An 18,920-nucleotide genomic window follows, 5' to 3' on the forward strand; every position below is an offset into this window, starting at 1 on the left:
CAAGAGTTAGAAGAAGGTGAAGTCAGAAGAGAAGACAACTAAAGTCAATTAGCTCAAAACTCAATGTAATATGATTAGAGCGTTATGAATCAAGATAGTCTAATGTAGTTATATGTTCAGGCTAGAGGAACATCTATCTTGTATTCACTTGTAAATTTCATTTGGAATCTGGAAAATGTTAAATATAATCCAGAACTTTTCTGCTATTTACTTTACATTACTGTTTATATCTTTTTCTTATTTGTTAGTTGAGTTATCCTCTAGGTATTTGTTGTTATTGTCTAACAAGCAAATAGGGGGAGATTGAAAGGCATATGTCATAGCCTACTCGTTTATTCGAGTATTTAACTCAACTCAAATAAGAATGTAATAAGTAAATAGTGGATCAAGCATCAGAGAGATCTCACAAAGTAACATCTGTCAAAGAATAAACAAACATTGTTCATCTGCAGACTTGAAGATTCACTGGAAGAAGTTCAAGAATTTGATCATGCCTCAGTGATATAAATCAAGATCGTGGATTCAATCAAGTGACAGAGATCTCGTCAAGGTATCATTTATTACAAGGATTCAATCAGAACAACAGAGTCAAGACATGAAGAAACGTCACGAAAGTTAGTCACTCATGAACCAGACAGTACATCGAGTGTCAGCATTGAAGTGACGGAATTGATTCATAAGTCTCAGTGACTTTCAGAAGATTGTCAGAAGAATGGTTGCTGCTCAGCGTTAGTATTAATTCTCCATTAATTAATTAAGTCATATAATTTAATTAAGAAAATAAATTATATCTGCAAGGATTAATTTATTAATTAATTGAATTAAATTGATTAATTAATTTAGAATTAATATTAAGGAATTACAGAATTTTAGTTGGTTTAAATCTATTTAAATTGAAACAAGGCAAACTGATTGTATTAATATGACAATCGGTATGACAATCAATAGTCATACCGAAAGTCATGCTAATTCATTTAATTGTCTTGTTAGAATTTTTATTAGATTAAAAATCTGTTATTAATCTTTGCAAGACAATCTGGATTGTATTAATATGACAATCGGTATGACAATCAATAGTCATACCGAAAGTCATGCTAATTCATTTAATTGTCTTGTTAGAATTTTTATTAGATTAAAAATCTGTTATTAATCTTTGCAAGACAATCTGGATTGTACTTATGTAACAATCGGTATGACAATCAATTGTCATACCGAAAGTCATGCTGGTTCAAAGAATTGTCATTGCAGTTCATTCATCTCGGCTGTTTGATAAAAGAAGCAGAAGACTTTTTGTTTAAGTAGCAATCAAACAGAACACACCACAAGAACAAAAAAGAAAAAGCAGCAGAAAAATATTTCATCTATTCTGCAACTTCAAGATCAATTTTCTAGATTGTAAAGTTAAATCCAATCAACTAGAAATACTTATCTTGTTCTTGTATATCAATCTAGCGGATTAAAATCCCTAGAACTTAATCTCAAATCGCTTTTAGCATTTGATCTTTTAATTACAAAAATAGAAAAAGTTCATGTCGAATTTATTCTAAATTTGTAATAATTGATTTGAGATTAATCCCTTGTAATCGATACCGTAGTTGTAACACCTTTCAAGTTTAATAAAAGTTTTATTTAACTTGAATTTTGTTTCACAATTTTATTCCGCATTTTATTCGACGAAACGGTATTGTTTGCATTCAACCCCCCCTTCTACAAACAAATTGGGACCTAACAGGAGTATTGAGAAGCAAAAGCTATAGTGCTAGAAGCTATGATGAGAGTCTGTGCAATAGACTTGAAAGAATTTGGAATGATCAATTATCGCGAATTGAATTCTCTTACGACAATAGATCGTATGTCAGTATCGAGATCTCGCCTTATGAGATCCTTGAGGGAACACAATGTCGATCTCCCTTATGTTAGGATGAAGTTGCAGGGCGCAAGATGCTCGGACCAGCAGTGGTCCAAAGGACCAAGGATATAATATATCTAATCAGAGAACGGCTGGTAGTAGCCCAAGATGGACATAAGAAATATGTTAATTTGACACGAAAGGACAAAGAGTAGGAAGTAGGGGACCTAGTGCAGTTATAGGTATTCCCTTGGAAAGGATGGATGAGGTTCGGAAAGAAAGGAAAGCTAAGCCCACGAATTGTTGGACCCTTTGAGGTATTAAGACGTATCGGGAAGTTAGCATATGAGCTATCCTTACCCCCGAACCTGTAGCAAGTTCATAACGTGTTCCACGTATCAATGTTATGGAAGTGTAATCCGGATGCTAGATATATAGGGAGTAACCAGGAAGGGTTATAGATCGATAAGGAACAAGTGCTTAGGAGAAGGGTTATCAAACTAGTCAGAGTTTAGTGGTAGAACCACAATGTGGAGAATTGACTTGAGAGTTAGAAAGTGCATGCTAAGAAAGTATCCCTATTCATTTTCTATCTGATTCCGGGACGGAATCCTTTTAAGGAGGGGAGACTGTAATAACCCCAATTTTTGGAATTTTGAAACACGGATGAATAGTAACTTTTGCTGATGATGCTGATTAAGGAAAATTATCATACCACGCTATATAGGAGTACTTTTATGGAAATTCTAAGATCGTATTAGTATTCTATAAAATAAATGAGTGTATGTAAAGGTCGTTAGAACTCGAATCCGGACACTTTGATTTTTCCCCGAAAATCCACCAGATACCGAAACAATTGAGTATAAGGTAACATGATTAAAAGGATTTAAATTCGAGGATTACAAGAGAGGATCATAAAAGGAATATAAAATATTGAGAAAGGTTTAGGGGAACCCAAGTAATAAGATCCCGGATATGATCCCTCAAACGATTAACGAAAATGAGAGATAAGCGAACCGTAAAATAAATAAGCGACCAAGAGACAAGCTTGTACAAGAAGCTAGGGATTATGACATCATCAAACCACAAGATAAAGACATGTGGCATGGAAGTGACATAGGGATGATGAGGTAAGCAAGGTTAAAGAGATATTTTTCAAGAATGAATCCTAGCCAAGCATTTTAAACCATTGTCAAACCAAGGTTAATTGTTAACCAAACTATCAAAACACCACACAAATTCACCAAGCAAGCAAACAAATCATTTTTCATCCCCATTTCTTGAAGAAACCTCTCGTCTTCTTTCTTAACAAATGGGAAGTCCAAGCTCCTCCACTTGCTAATTTACAAGTTAATTATCCTAGTTTCTCCTAGTTAAGTTACATACTTCCTAGGAATCTTAGCTTCAAAATCCTTTCCTATAATTTTATATAAATCATTCAAGAAGATGGTGAATAGTACTTTCTTGAAATTAATTTGTGTTCTTGATTTCTTTGGAAAGATCAAGCTAGTAGGAGGATAGATCAAGGCTCCCTAAGGCTTCCTAGCAACTTATCACTCAACAAGGAAGGTAAAACCTCATACCCTAAGCTTTACTTTGAATATTTAGGAGTGGTTTTGATTGTTTTAGTATATGAGAAGCATGGTGCTTGTGTGTTTTAAGTTTGGTTGGGTTTGTAGTGATTTGGATGATTGAATCTTATTTATAGTTAATGAACCTTAGTATGGTTAGTAGCTTTTGTTTGTGATTGAATGAGTTGGATAAAACATGAAGTAATGGACTGATGTAGTGAGGTTTGGATGGATTTTGGTTGTAATGTTGGTTTTAAGTTGTTTTGTGATTGATTTGGAGTAGTATAAACTTTGGTAATCGCGTAAACATAGCCGGCATAATGCCCGATGTACCTTAGACTGTTTTTGTTCTTAACTTCAGGCCCGTGAACTCACTGTAAGATTCCATTTCCATGTTTAGATAGTTCATGTTATGAGCTTCGTTTTGATATGTGGTTCGCTTGAATCTGATGTACGGTTTAGGAGAAACGACGGTTTTAAGTAACGGCGTTTCGTGAATGAACCATTACCCCTTGCCTTACTTTGAAACCTTGGTTAAGGCCCTTAAATGACTAATTGGAGTATGAAACAATTATGTAAAGTGGATTAGGCAGTTGGTAGAGTACTCGCGAAAGAATTACCTTAAAATTCTTAATGGTTAATTTATTAAAAATGGTGGAGCCGAGGGTACTCGAACGACTTATGTAATTCGTTAAGCGAAGGAGTGACCATAAGCGAACGTTAGGGTTCAATTGGTTAAAGTCTAGTTTCTTAAGCGACCGGGGTTTAATTCCGACTTATGTTGTTGTTCATAGGTTATCGGACCCACTCTAAGCTTAAGTCTATCCGGAAACACTCAGGCAAGTTTTCTACCCGTAATACTGTTGTTGTGATGTATATATGTATATGCATTGTCTTGTGATAAGTGCATGATTGTTATTAGCAAATCTTGCGATATATTGGAGCATGCCGATATGGTATATATGCATGCCTGTTTCGTAATCTTGATATCTAATTGTTGATTCAAATGCTTATAAGTTGTATAATACATATGCTAGAGATAAGCAGTAGTTGTGTATACCCTTAGTATAGGGGACCTAAAGGTGAATATTTTCTAAACCGGGAGTCGATGTTCCCGAGTATAATATATATATATATATATATATATATATTTATATATATATACAGATATAGTTTTCAAAACTATTAATCGAATAAGGTTTATTCGATAACTTTATTTTATTTAATGAATATTATTTTGAATATTCATTCGAGGACTTATGACTCCGCTTATTTTATTTAATAAATATTATTTTGAATATTCATTCGAGCGCTTATGACTCCGCTTCTTTCATTAAATAATATTCTTTATTTTATTAAAGAATAATGTTTCGATAATCAAACTTATTTTCGATTATTCAAATAAAGTTCATACTTTCGTATAAGTATATCTTTGGTTATTTATTATTCATTTCAAGTATGAGTTGTAAAACTTCTACTTCAATTATTTTTATAAAAATTATCCTTTATGGGAATATTATTTAAGTAATAATATTTAGATATTTTCTCCAACATATCGGGACTGATTTATTTTATTAAATCCGCGTTACTCTAAACATCCTTTAAAATGTTTTCGAGTCTTCAAAATGATTTTTAAAAGTTAGAGCGGATCCCAAAACTCATTTTTAGATTTAAGATCTTCCTTTCGAAGGGGATTTAAATACTTGCTCAAAACCTGAGGGATCCGACTCTGTGGCGTATTTTATATTCGCAATGAGGTTGCTGTTTTGAGAAAACATTTTGATTACTTGCCCAACGTTCGGGAAGTAAGTCCATCTATTTGAGTCGGCATAACCAACATGGCCTCAGTGGGCGTCCATGAAAGTGTAAGTGGCTCAGTGGGAGTCCATCAATGCGTAAGTGGATGAGTGGCAGTCCATCATAGGTCCTAATGCGGCTAGGGTGATAACCAGTGGGGAATTCGTCCATCTACTAGTAGAAAAGGTTACTTATTGGTATATGTGCCTGATCAGCAAGATATCAGGTTTATGCCAAGGTTTTCTTCTTTCCAAATTCATTGGATATTATAACTTGGTTTATACTTTTCATAACAGAGGTTTCCAAGGAAAGTATGAGATATATATAGGTGTATATATATATCGGGACTTAATGAAGTATCTCGTAACTTCATTTCTTCTGAATGATATTTCAAAGATTGAATCTATTCAAATCTTATCTTGTAGTCTCATCTATGTGATGAACTTTTGAAACTGATTATACCTTGAACAGTGGTAGTTTAAGTAGTATTCGGAAACGATATAAGTATATTGGAGTATCTCGTAACTTCACCTTTTCAACTTATATCTGGTTAATGATTATCTTATGCATGACAAAGATTTTCAGACAAATGTTGAGACAAGATTAGATATATGAGATCACCTTGCAACGATATTTTTTATACAGTTATAAACTGGAACTCTATGTATATTATGCATGGAAAAGGATTCTAAGATTTTGAAAAGTATATATACATATATACTAAATATTTTACGACTTGGTCGCATTAAGAGATCAAACTTCGTTCATTTCTTCTTGACCAAGACTTTCATGAGTACTATGAGGATGCTCATATATTGTTAATTATAATACATAATATTTTGGTGGGCTTGTTACTCACCCTTGCTTTCTTCTTTTATCACACAACAACAGATAGAAAAGATGAACAAGACCAAGCTTCCCATTCGCAAGCGGTTAGGAAATATTCCGCAGTTTTCTGGAAGCGTTGATGCCGCTGTAGCTGAGGTAGGAATTACAAATAGGCTAGGCTTCCAACTTTTGATGCACCAGACTTATGTATCTTTATGAATTATAATAATGGCAAGGAATATGTAAATTATTCAGAAACCCTTTTAAGGTGTAATGGTTTATAATTGTGGAATAAAATGACTTGTGTTATTTTTGGATATTCATCTCTGAGACTATAACTTGTGGTGCGTGTGTACATTGTGGGGTCACAGTACGCAGTAGTTGGTTGATTATTAAGATTAAGTATTATTAAGGGAAATGGAACTCGTGACAACCCGGATCCCTGACCCCGGATTTGGGGGTGTTACAATATCACTCCTTTAATAAAGGAGGGCTAAATCCCATCTAGATCATTCATATTTCTCATATGATTCATAATATACCCAATGTCTACTTTTATTATTACCCCGTCAAGGATAACTTTTAATAGTATCAAAGTATATTAATTCTCTTATAGAAATATAATTATTTCAGGTCAAAGGACCAATATATCATTATCAATGTGAGATTAACTTATGACACTATAAGCATGTAGTATCTCATAACGGGTCAATCCAGCACCATGTATTTAATACATGTGCATGTGTTTTGACTTTAGTATCACCATACCTATGATCAATAAGATGTGATCATCAGCCAACAAACACACTAGTCTCAATGTATTTATTATCATCCCTTAATAATAATACTTGACTAGGGACCTTTAGGAATATCAATACTATTCTCATAATCTCATTTCTACGTCACATACTTAGAGATATACATTTACATATCATATTCCAAGGACATTTATTAATCTAACATCTTATCGCGGATAATAAAGATATAATAAATTACTAAAGAATAATCCATATAATCATAATTAATAATCCAAATGTTTCATAATATAAACATAATAATGTTGTCTATAGGGCACAAACACTAACTTGTTCTTCTATAAAGGCGCGCCTTGACACCTTGACTATGGGTTAACTTAGAACACAATATTTTTCCAAAGTTAAATTAAGCATGGCTCGCCTTAACATATGGCGCGCCTCTGGTCTTTAGAAAATCTCCTTAGATATGAGGTTTTACAATTTCTGATTTAGAGGACATATTTCTTAGTACATATCCCTTAGATATCATGGATATCTTTTGCTTGTGTATCACAAATAACTTTTCCTTTATCATTAAGGGGCTTCGTTTTAATTAGGGCGCGCCCTAACTTTCTCTTACAATATGTATGCCAAGAAAATAAAACAATTTGAAACAACTTTTTTCTTTTATTGATAATGCGCTCTAGTGTAAAAATTACACCAGTCCCATGGCTACTATGCTCTGTGGGGAAATTATTTGAAAATTTTATCCTTCAGCTAGTTCTAAGGTTCGTAGTCACGTATACTACCCATAGGCTAGGAGGAATTTATTTGCTACTAGTCTATTATATAGAAATCAACCATAGAAATGAGGGGCCAAAGCCACACCCTACTAATAATACTTCCGCAAGTGCTCTGCATTCCAAGCCTGGGGAATAAGCTTACCATCCAAATCTTCCAAGCGATAAATTCCCTTTCTTTTCTTCCGGCCAATCTCCTTTCTTTTCTTCCATCTTAGCCTTCAAAGTATGTTTGATAATCTTGTTTATGGATTCTGTCTAGCCATTGCTTTGCGGGTACTAAACTGCAGCGAAATCTTTCTTGATGTTTAAATCCTCGCAAAGCTTCCTTAACACTTTATTGTCAAACTGCTTTCCATTGTCTGAGATGAGTTTATATGGAATACCGAACCTGCAGACTATGGAGTTGAAGACAAAGTCCTTGATTTTCTTTATTATGATCATGGCCAATGGCATAGCTTCTGCCCATTTCATAAAATAATCAACAGCCACCACAGCGTACTTCACACCCCCTTTGGCCTTGGGCAATTCTCCAATGAGATCGATCCCCCACAATGCGAAAGGCCAAGGACTGGTCAGCAAAGTAATGGATGTTGCTGGGGCATTGGAATAATTAGCGAATCATTGACAATGATCATATGCCCTAACAAACTTGAAGGAATCTTCTTTCATGGTTGGCCAGTAATATCCTTGTCTGAGGACTTTCAATGCCAACGAACCATCCCCCGAGTGATTTCCATAAATACCTTCATGCACCTCCCTAAGAATACAATTCCCTTTTTTCATATCTACACATCGTAACAGCGGTTGATTAAACCCTCTTTTATACAACACTCCATCATATTTAACGTACTTCGCATCCTGGTAGCGAAGGCGTCGAGCCTGTAGCTTGTCTTCTGGAAAAGCTTCCATTCGAATATAATTATGAATGGGGGTCATCCAATTTTCCTAAGGGATCTCCTGTGTCTGGAACACCCTTACCTCTGGAATACTTGGAATTTCTTGGATCCCCAAAGGAATTTGCCCAAGTAGAACGCTGTCCATTTGTGATCCCATCTTTGCCAAGGCATCTGCATGGCTATTTTCTTCCCTTGGTACACCTTCCAGCCTGGCATTTCTAAACCTTTCCAGTAGACGCTGCACACATCTCATATATAACTCTGTCTGAGGTCCTCGGGCCTGGAAACCTCCGTTGACTTGGTTTACTACTAACTCTGAGTCACTCCGAGTGATCAAGTTCACAACCCCCACCTCTAGAGCTATCTTCAAACCAATGCTTCATACTCAGCATCGTTGTTAGTGATGTAAAACTTGAAGTGAATGGCACTCATCAGATGATGCCCTTCTAGGGTGACCAAAATAATCCCGGCTCCTGCTCTGTTATTATTCACGGCCCCATCGACATGCAAGATCCACCAAGGGTGTGGGAACTCTTCTCTCACGTCAACAGGGGGATTCCCTTGTGAGGAAGGTTCTTCCAACACTATAGCCTTATTATCTACCTTAGAATTGAACTGTATGAAATCAGCCAATACCTGCCCCTTAATTGTTATGCGGGAACAGTATTCTAGGTCGAACTGTCCCAATTCTACTGCCCACTTTAGCATCCTTCCAGATGACTCCGGCTTATGTAGAATGTGCCTGAGGGGGTAAGCGGTGCGGATCTCTATCTAATGAGCCTGGAAGTACGGCCTTAGTTTCCGTGCGGCTAGGAAAAGGGTGTACACCAATTTTTCCATGCTGGTGTATCTGGTCTCTGCATCTAGCAACTTTTTGCTCACATAGTACACCGGCGACTGGTGACCCCCTTCTTCTTTCACCAACATCGCGCTGACGGAGTACTCTGAGACTACAAAGTAAAGAATCAACATTTCCCCATCTTCTGGCTTGGCTAACATAGGAGGATTTCCCAACTGCTCATTGATTTTCAGAAAAGCCTCTTCACATTGCGGGGTCCACACAAAATCCTTTCCCATCCCTTTAGTTGCCTTAAAGAATTCTTTGTTTTTATCTGAAGACTTTGAAATAAATCGATTCAAAACTGCAACCCTTCCCGTCAGACTTTGCACCTGCTAACACTGGTGGGGGATTTCATGTCCAACAGAGCTTTTATTTTCACACGGTTTGCCTCAATTCCCCGGTGGTTAACCATGAACCCCAAGAACTTCCCTGATTCCACACTAAACACACATTTATGAGGATCCAGCTTCATTCTATATTTTCTTAAAATGTGGAACATCTCAGACAAGTCTGCTATGTGATCTTCTGCTCTTTTAGATTTCACAAGCATATCATCCACGTACACCTCCATCGTCTTCCCGATCGGTCTCTTAAACATTTTGTTCAATAGTCTCTGATAAGTTGCCCAGTATTGATTAAACCAAACAGCATTCCAATGTAGCAATAGACCCCCTATCAGTAATGAAAGAAGTGTGCTCTAGGTCAGGCTCGTACATGGGGATTTGGTTATAGCTAGAGTATGCGTCCATGAAACTCAACAGGGCATCCCCCATCGTAGCTTCGACCAACTGGTCAATTCTTGGTAAAGGGAAGCTATCCTTTGGGCACGCTTTGTTCAGATCGGTGAAATTCACACATGTTCTCCACTTGCCGTTAGGCTTTTTCACTAACACCGAATTCTCCAACCAATCTGGATAAAAAGATTCTCTGATTAGTCTGATATCCAAGAGTCTATTTACTTCCTTCGCCAAGGCTACAACCCTTTTTCCACTTACGACCCTGCGCTTTTGCCGGATCCCCTTATACCTGGGATCAATGTTCAATCGCTGGCACATGACCTTTGGTTCAATTCCCACCATATCTGAATGGCTCTATGCAAATACATCAAGGTTTGCCAAGAGAAATATTGAAAGCCCTTCTTTCAATCTCGGAGCCAACTGAGATCCAATTCACAGAACTTTGCTTGGATCCTTTTCATCGACATGGATTTCAATTGTGTCTTCCGCTGGCCCCGTATTTTCTGTTGGCATTGGTATCCGTGGATCTAAGTCGAGCTGATTATGATCCTCATCATTTTGCAGAGAAGGCGCATCCTCTTGGAGAGGAGCATCAACTTCTTCTGCCCCTGAAGGCGCGCCCTGTGTCATAGGGGCATCAACTTCTTTTGGATTTCCTGAGTATAAGGGCGCGCCCTCAGGGAGAGGGGCATCTACATTATACATATCTTGTCCAAGACTCTGTAAGACATCAAATCTTTCTTCGAGCCATTCCCCGTTGAAATTTGCTTGGATTATGTCATTTGGGGGCTCTTCTTCTTCCAACATTTCAATCCTGATAGCGTCTTCTAAGAACAACGTCGCCGGAGGCAATTTAGAGGGGCATTCATTTTCTTGCTCAACATAGTAATGGACCCAAATTTCCTCGATCGGTTGTTCGATACTTCTCTCTCATTCATCATCTGATGCATCTTCGTTTTGGACATCCTTTCTCCTAAAGCCCCTCATAGCTTGCCTGTAATATTATCGAAAGTCATATTGAGAGTCCTTTATGCTGCCAACTCTATTTGGGGTTGGAAACTTGATGGTGAGATGGTGGATCGAAGTAATGACCCTCATTTTCCTAAAAAATGGTTGTCCTAGCAGCACATTGTGGGACGACTCCTAATTAAAACCTTAAAATCGAGCATCTTTGTCACGGACAACGGAATCTCCCCCAAGGTACACGACAATCGAATTGATCCCATAACTCTAACTCCTTCACCAGAGAAACCATAGACCCAAGAATCTTCTCCTGACATATCCTGATCAGGTAACCCCATCTTCTTAAAGGTGCTGTAGTAGAGGATGTTTGCCGAGCTTCCATTATCTACGAAGGCTCTATGGATGTTCTTGGTCCCCATCTGGATGGAAATAACCAGTGCATCATTATGGGGGTGGTGCACCCACCGGGCATCTGCTTCCCTGAAGGTGATGTCCATGAACTCGCCCTTAAATACTTTGGGTGGCCGAGTTTCCACCCTATGAATGTTAGTTAGAGGTATGAACCGGGGTTCCCTTGCATACCTTGCCAAGGCTCTGTTACTGCATTTCATCCCAGAATCTCCTCCGTAGATTGCTCGGATGCTGCCATCCCTGATGAACTTATTTTCTTCCAGAGTTTCATTGTTAGACCCCCGAGGGGGACGACGTCCTTCTTTCTTTACCCTGTCGGCACCAGCTTTATACCTCCTTAATTCCTTTACCATCCATTCGCCAAGATATCCTTCCTTGATAAGAGCTTCGATCTCATCCTTTAGTTGTCGACACTCATATGTGTTGTGTCCGGATGACTCTTGGTATTCACAATACTTCTTCTTATCTTTGCTTTTCCAAGATGACAGAGCCTCATATTTTCTAAACAACCCTCTGTTCTTGTTTACCTCAAATATGTGTTCAATAGACGCGGCCAAAGGCGTGTATCTGCTCGCTCTGTTGTTATAGCTTGAGGGGGGCTCCATTCCCTCCTTATGGTCGTAGCATTTATCCAATTCGGGCTTCGACTACTCCTTCGATATCTTGGGCTTAAAGATCTGTCTCTCTTTCTTGCTCTGCCTCTCTGACTTGTTTGCGAAGTCGGTTGTACCTCTGCTAGAGATTGTTCTATGGCCTGAAATGATTCTGCCAAAGTAAAGATATTTGCCATAGTAGCTGGGTCTTTTCCCTGTGAATGCTTCCAGAAATCCAAGCCAACCCTTAGCCCTGCTATCAAAAAACTTTTAAAAGCCTCGTCCGAAGCACCTCTTACGCTGGTGGACTCAGCGTTGAACCTCTTAAAGTAGGACGTCAAGCTTCCGTTTTCCCTTTGTTTGACGTTGGCAAGAGTTGTGACAGACGGAGCATATCTCACAACGGCTTGGAACTTGGTCAAGAACAGAGTCTTCATTTGGTCCCAGGAAGTGATCACCCCCGGTCCGAGCTTTTGAAACCATTGCCGGGCGCTCTCCCTAAAAGTCGCCGCCAAGAGCCAACATCGAGCCAAGTCTGGGACTTGATACACGTCCATCTCTATATTGAATCGACCCCAGAATTCCACAGGATCTGAACTTCCATGAAAACGGAGATCGCTAGTAGTGTTACGATATTCTGCCGGTAACTGAGCTTCTCTTACTGCCACAGAGAATGGAAAAGGAATTTCGGCCGTGACTGTCACTCTGCCTTCCAAGTGGTTGAGCAGCCTCTTCAGATCATCCACATTGAAAGTTCCCACACGGGATAGTTTGCATGTGAGGATGTGGACCTTGGGGCTGAGGTGGAGTACTACTACCTGATCTCCACATAGAGTACTACTACCGTGATGCCGCTCCTGATTTTTAAGGGAATTCAGGGGCATACGCGTTGTACCATGGGGTGTCACGTCTCCGCGATCGGCTTCTTTTTGCCATTCCAGCAGCAACATCCTTAGATCATCATCACCCAAGAGGATCCCCAAATGATTTTTTAAAGCTGCAAAGCCTCGTTGCTCATTCTCTGGCATAAACTCCGCTTGTCGACGTTCCTCAAGACTACGCCCGGACCGGTGCGGGTAAGAGACTACCCGATTATCTGTCCGCGTCACTTCTCGACCATCGACATCTTCGTCCACAAGCTCGACAATCGGAGTTACGTCGTTGGAATAGTTCAGACGTCACGGGGTTATTGGTATATGCCCGCCTTCAGTTCGACCGCGACCGGCCAACGCATCGCCCTGAGCCATGGGGGCCTAACCTGGTGTATGGACAGAGCGATTATGACGAAGGCCCCTCCTGGTCTTGCGCCACTCCACGGTGCTTAGCCTTGAGTCGAACCCGTTCAGACCATCTCCCATGCGATATAGTTTTTCTAGCAAATCAGCGTTACTGATCAGTACAGGCAATCGACCCCCAACATCTGGAGTGGGGCGGTCAGTTATTGGCGGAACATAAGGCTCATGGCAATCATAGCCATTATCAGACCCCACTTCAGAACTTCCATCATAAAAAATTCCATCACGACATTGAGACATCTTTCCTCCTAGATGCAGATCTTGATTAGCCCCTTCTTCTAGCGCCAAGTTGTTGACGGAGGAATTTGGGAGCAACAAAGTTCGAGGTTCGTAGCTGAAAACAAGATCTGTGATGGCGGTTCGTCGTCGGAAAACATGTATAGCAATCATTGGATCCGATGAACAGTGTTTGGTGGAGGTGATTATTGGTGGCTGAGATTGCTTAGGGTTAGTGGTGGCTCCTTTGCGATCTCGCTTCTAACCCCTTACAATTTGCCTACGTATCCCTATTTATAGAGAATCAAGCCAACATAGTTCTCGGGGAATAAAAAACCTAATGGGCTTAGATCTCTTGTCCCAAGGCCCAGTAGGAAACCTACTGGAAACCGTCTTCTACTAGCTTTAGGAATGTCCGCCGATGAAGCCCAACCACAAAGGCCCAAGGCTCATCCACGACTTCGAGACTTCATGGATAAGGCATCTCCCTGGCCAAGGATAATCTTTCGCTACCAGCTATTTCTCTAATCCGTGGACGCAAGTATAGCCGTGGTTCACCCCAAATGTGGGACGCATCCTTGTCCCCCGGATAAGGAGCCCCTACCAGATTACAGGACAAGTGATCCCAAGCTTTTGGGTGCAAAGTGCAGGATACTTCGAAGTCTCCCAACGAGGACACCCGTTGACTACAGAGACAGAGCTCCCAAAGCACATACCAAAATTTACCCCGCATCCCCAATAAGGACATTAATTGACTACATGAGGAGGCCTTCCGTCCAGGCATACCTTTGGAGGTCTCTGGCCACGGACACTGCCTTCCTGTAGTTGCATTACAGGTATGTCTCTGGCCACGGACACTGTCTTCCTGTAGTTGCATTACAGGAAGGAGTTCTTCGATAGAGTACATGCAGCAAATACGTTAGTAATAATAATCTTCATCTTTCTTGAACCTTCTAAAGAACCCATCCAAGCATCCATGCCAAAATCTATTTCAGGATATCTTCCTCACCCAGGGAGCGGTTACCACAAGTAAAAAACCAACAGAGAATCCATCAACCTTTTTCTTAATAACAGGGCGCGCCATCCTCTTATAATGAGGGCGCGCCTTCCATTATTACATATACTTTACTTAATCTTTCATATTCATAGGGCGCGCCTCCCTTATCAAAAGGGCGCGCCTTTTCCTCTTTTACGAAGGAAACTTCCTTTATCTTTTTCTTGATTCCAGGCATTCATCTCTTAATTTTGACTATTCTATGTGATTTCATCCTGAATAAAGTTTATACCAATTTTTGGGCATAACATAAATTATAATATAATGTAATATGTAATCGAGGAAATATAACTAAACATGAAAAAGAAACAGGTAAATAATATTAACTGTGAAACACAGGAATCCAGAAGACGGAGATTGGATAAATACAAAAAAATCAAAACATGGAATTAATGCACTATGTCCGTAACCAGGTCATGAAAAAAAAGTTCATTAATATGTTCAAGTCTCTGTGAAGAATAAAAGATCGAAGGACTGAGTAACAAGAAAATGCACTGATTCACAATATTAAATATCTCAGGATTTCAGCGGATTAATCTCAAGAAGCCACAAGACAAACATCAACCGAGTATTAAACAAGGAAAAAAAAGAATCAGCTCAATGTTAGTCATTTGTCAACCAGATCATTGTACTAAACGTCCACAAATCAAGAAATGGTTCTTTAAGTTTAAATTAGAAGAATTCAGTTGAAGGCAAGAGTTGGTTGAGTGGACTGAAGATCAAATGAAATTATTTTAAGAAAAATGCTAAAGCTCAAGTCAGTTCAAGCCCAAACCCCAAAACCCTAATATCCAGATCTACTAATTGACAAAGTAAAATTATTTTAAAATCTGCAAATCGACTATGTACACAATCGATTTCTACAAGATGTTATAATGTCGACTTGTACAAATTATGTATTGTCAACTTATACAAAAATATATACTGTCGATTAGTGCAAATAAATGTACCGTCGATTTGTATAAATCAATGAAGTGCCGATTTTTAGGAAATGAGAAGATGTCGATTAGTGGAACAAGGATGCAACTATGTATTGTCGATTTGTTGGTTTGTTATGTCGATTTGTAGAAGTATGCAGCAAAATCAGAACACTTGTCTCACAGAGTGCCACATGTCCAAAATTTGGAAAATTTACACTAAAAGAAGCAGAAGTGAACTGAATTAGCATTCATCTTCTCAGCAACCAACTGTAATTTTACGCAACTCCATTAAACACCATATTTATTAAGCTTGTAAACATACTGTTATGTTGTTGAATTTGTTGTAACTAATCATTATGGATTAGAGTGTAGAAACCTCAATGTTTATATTAATTTTTATAATATGTTCCTCGAATTGTTTTGTGCCTATTTTTTATTCAATAATTTTAATGAAGAACTTGAAATGAATCGAAAATAATTGTAGGTATCATATTCAACCCCCTTTCTACGATAATTTGGGGACTAACAGGCTCATTGAAGTAACATGTTGAACGTGAGAACGGCTTTTTAATTTATTGATTTATTATATTTATGTATTATTCATAATTTCTGAATAACCAATATCAATTAAGAAATACAAAAAATAAAAAAAAATAAAAAAAAAACAAAATATAATTTTAGAAGGCCGCTGTGCAGCGCGGCTTGGTAAATTAGTTCCCAATATTTGCCTCCATATTTAACGACTCTCAGGCAAGTGTCTCCGAGAGATTACCTAAATGATCTCTTAAATCCAAAATAAAAGGAATTAGACATAAAGTATCACTCCAAGAAATTCTTAGTTATCCATTAAAAATTTAACATGCTCTTCATCTTTCTTATTTTAAATGAACTCCATTTCATTCCTCATTTCATATACGTTTATATATATTTTCCTCCGGTTCTAATTCTTTTTTTCCTTTCTGTTTTCCCTCTATAAAATTAATGTTTTTTATACTAAACTATAATAATTGGAATGTGGTAAATTTGGTTTAATATTTATCCCCTTATTTTGGTTTTAAAAATAAAAATAAATAGTATTTATCAAACTACTAAATTGCTCAACTATTATCAGAGAGAGTCTCGTACTCCTAAAATACCACAACTTATCCTTATCCTCCTAGCTAAACTACAAATAGCTTCTTTCTAATTATTTTATTATTTTTATTATGATTCTATAATTTTATGTTTTCAATTTGTTTCCAAAAATCTTTTCTAAATTACCGGGGCAGAAATGACGTGACAGAATGAAATTCGGGGTAACTATATTCCCCCCTAACTTAAATTCAAAAATTTTGTTAAAACATTTTGGATGTGTAAAAATCCTTATCTAAAAATATATTAAAAATAGCATAAATAAATATTATAGAAATTATTTAAAAATTAAACCATTTCAATGGTGGATTTCTCTTATCTAAAATTTTAGTCAACCTAAATTTTAGCCAAGCTCATACCTCTACTTAAATTACACATAATCTACTCATTATATCGAAATTTTAAACTTTATTTATAATAATTTAAAATGATAAAAATATACTATTTTTAAAATATAGCCAATAATTATAAACAAATTCACCGAAATAAATCAATTAACATGTTCGACAAATTTTACATAATCAGTATTTTATGTCATTTTAGTCAACCACGCCAATATTATTGAACATACTCTTAACATCTAGGTGGTGTATTATACTCCCTCTGTTTTTTAATATATGACGTTTAACTTTTTTGCAATTTGACCACATAGTTAGCATTATTATTTTTAGGATTTTTTTATGAATAAAAATATGAGATCAAAATTTACATTTACAAAAAGATTTTCTTGAAAAAAATATTTTTAATTATATGGGAAGAAAGTCAAACTTAAAAATAAGTAGCTAATATCTAAAATATTGATCACTATGCTCCTGGTATAATTTTAGATGACGTAAAAAGGGCACGCTAATCTCCTGCCATCTTCTAAATTAATTCATGTCATGTACCGCTTAAATTATTATCTAACTGACTTTTTTTATTTCCTCTTTTAATTTTTTTACTTTTTATAATATATAACATACTACCTCAAAGCATTTTAAAATATTATTTAATTATTAGCTCGAATTAAATTTTTTTAATAATCTAATATAATAAGCAATGCTTGAGTTATTTATTTTTATTTTATAATGTATGTAAGTAATATTTGTTAATTTTGTTTTTACCATTTTTAAATATGTTTTATCCTTATAATTGTAATAACTTTTCTTTAATTTATAATTTAAAATTTAAAATATTTACATAGATATAAAAATATAAAATCACTATCATGAAAATAACTATTTATTAAAACACATGTTTAATTTTTAATTGTATTCAATAAAACTAACTTAAATTTACTTTAATTATATATTTAAAATAAATAATAAAATGATATTTTGAATATATCTAATGAATATTGCCTTACAGTTTCAACAAAATTTTAGATAATGAATTTTTAACTGATGTTATAGCCAAAATTTGGATATGGATCATTTCGGGTCAATAACGGGTCAATTAAAATCAAATTGGGGCAAAAGGATGAAGGATTAGGTTTTAGACCACAAGGCATGAGGGGAAGACGCGCCCGAGACTTAAGACGCACCCGCATTTAATGAAATGCAAGATATGGACTATATTTGGGTTTAATCTACAACACAACATAAGTGGATGTGTTCTAGGGGTAGGGCGCGCCCTAGTCAACAGGAATGCTTTACGTGGCTTGTTTGGATGAACGGATTTGTCCTCACTCAGGACAAGGCAAAGGGATTGTCCTCGCTTCGGGCTTGTCCTCGCTTCGGGATTGTCCTCGCTCCGGACTTGTCCTCGTTCCGGGCATGTCCTCGCTCAGTACAAGGCAATGGGCTTGTCCTCGCTCCGGGCTTGTCCTCACTCAGGACGACGCAATGAGCTTATCCTCACCTGGGACAAGGAAAACAAGAGCAACCTCAGGACAAGGCAATGATGGAATGAGCAATGGATGATTATTTGCACTAACGTATTTGTTGCAGGTACTTTTTGAAGAATTCCCTCCTTAAGACGGTCAAGGAGGGGGATGTCCGTGAAAAGTTTGAAGGCCTCTAGGGGTATGCCTGATGATTGAAGGCCTCCTCCTGTCTTCAACGAGTGTCCTCGTTGGGGATGCGGGGTTAACTCTGATGTGTGCTCCGGGAACTCTGTTCTTGTATTCAACGGGTGTCCTCGTTGGAGAACTTTGGAGTCATCCGGAACTTTGCACCCAAGAGCTTGGGATCACCTGTCCTGTTATCTGGTGGGTATCCTCATTCAGGGGACAGGGACGCGTCCATCATTTGTGGTGAACCGTGGTTATACCTGTGTCCGTAAATCAAGGGAGATAGTTGTA

Source organism: Apium graveolens, chromosome 5, assembly GCF_009905375.1.
Source record: "Apium graveolens cultivar Ventura chromosome 5, ASM990537v1, whole genome shotgun sequence".
NCBI lineage: Eukaryota > Viridiplantae > Streptophyta > Magnoliopsida > Apiales > Apiaceae > Apium > Apium graveolens.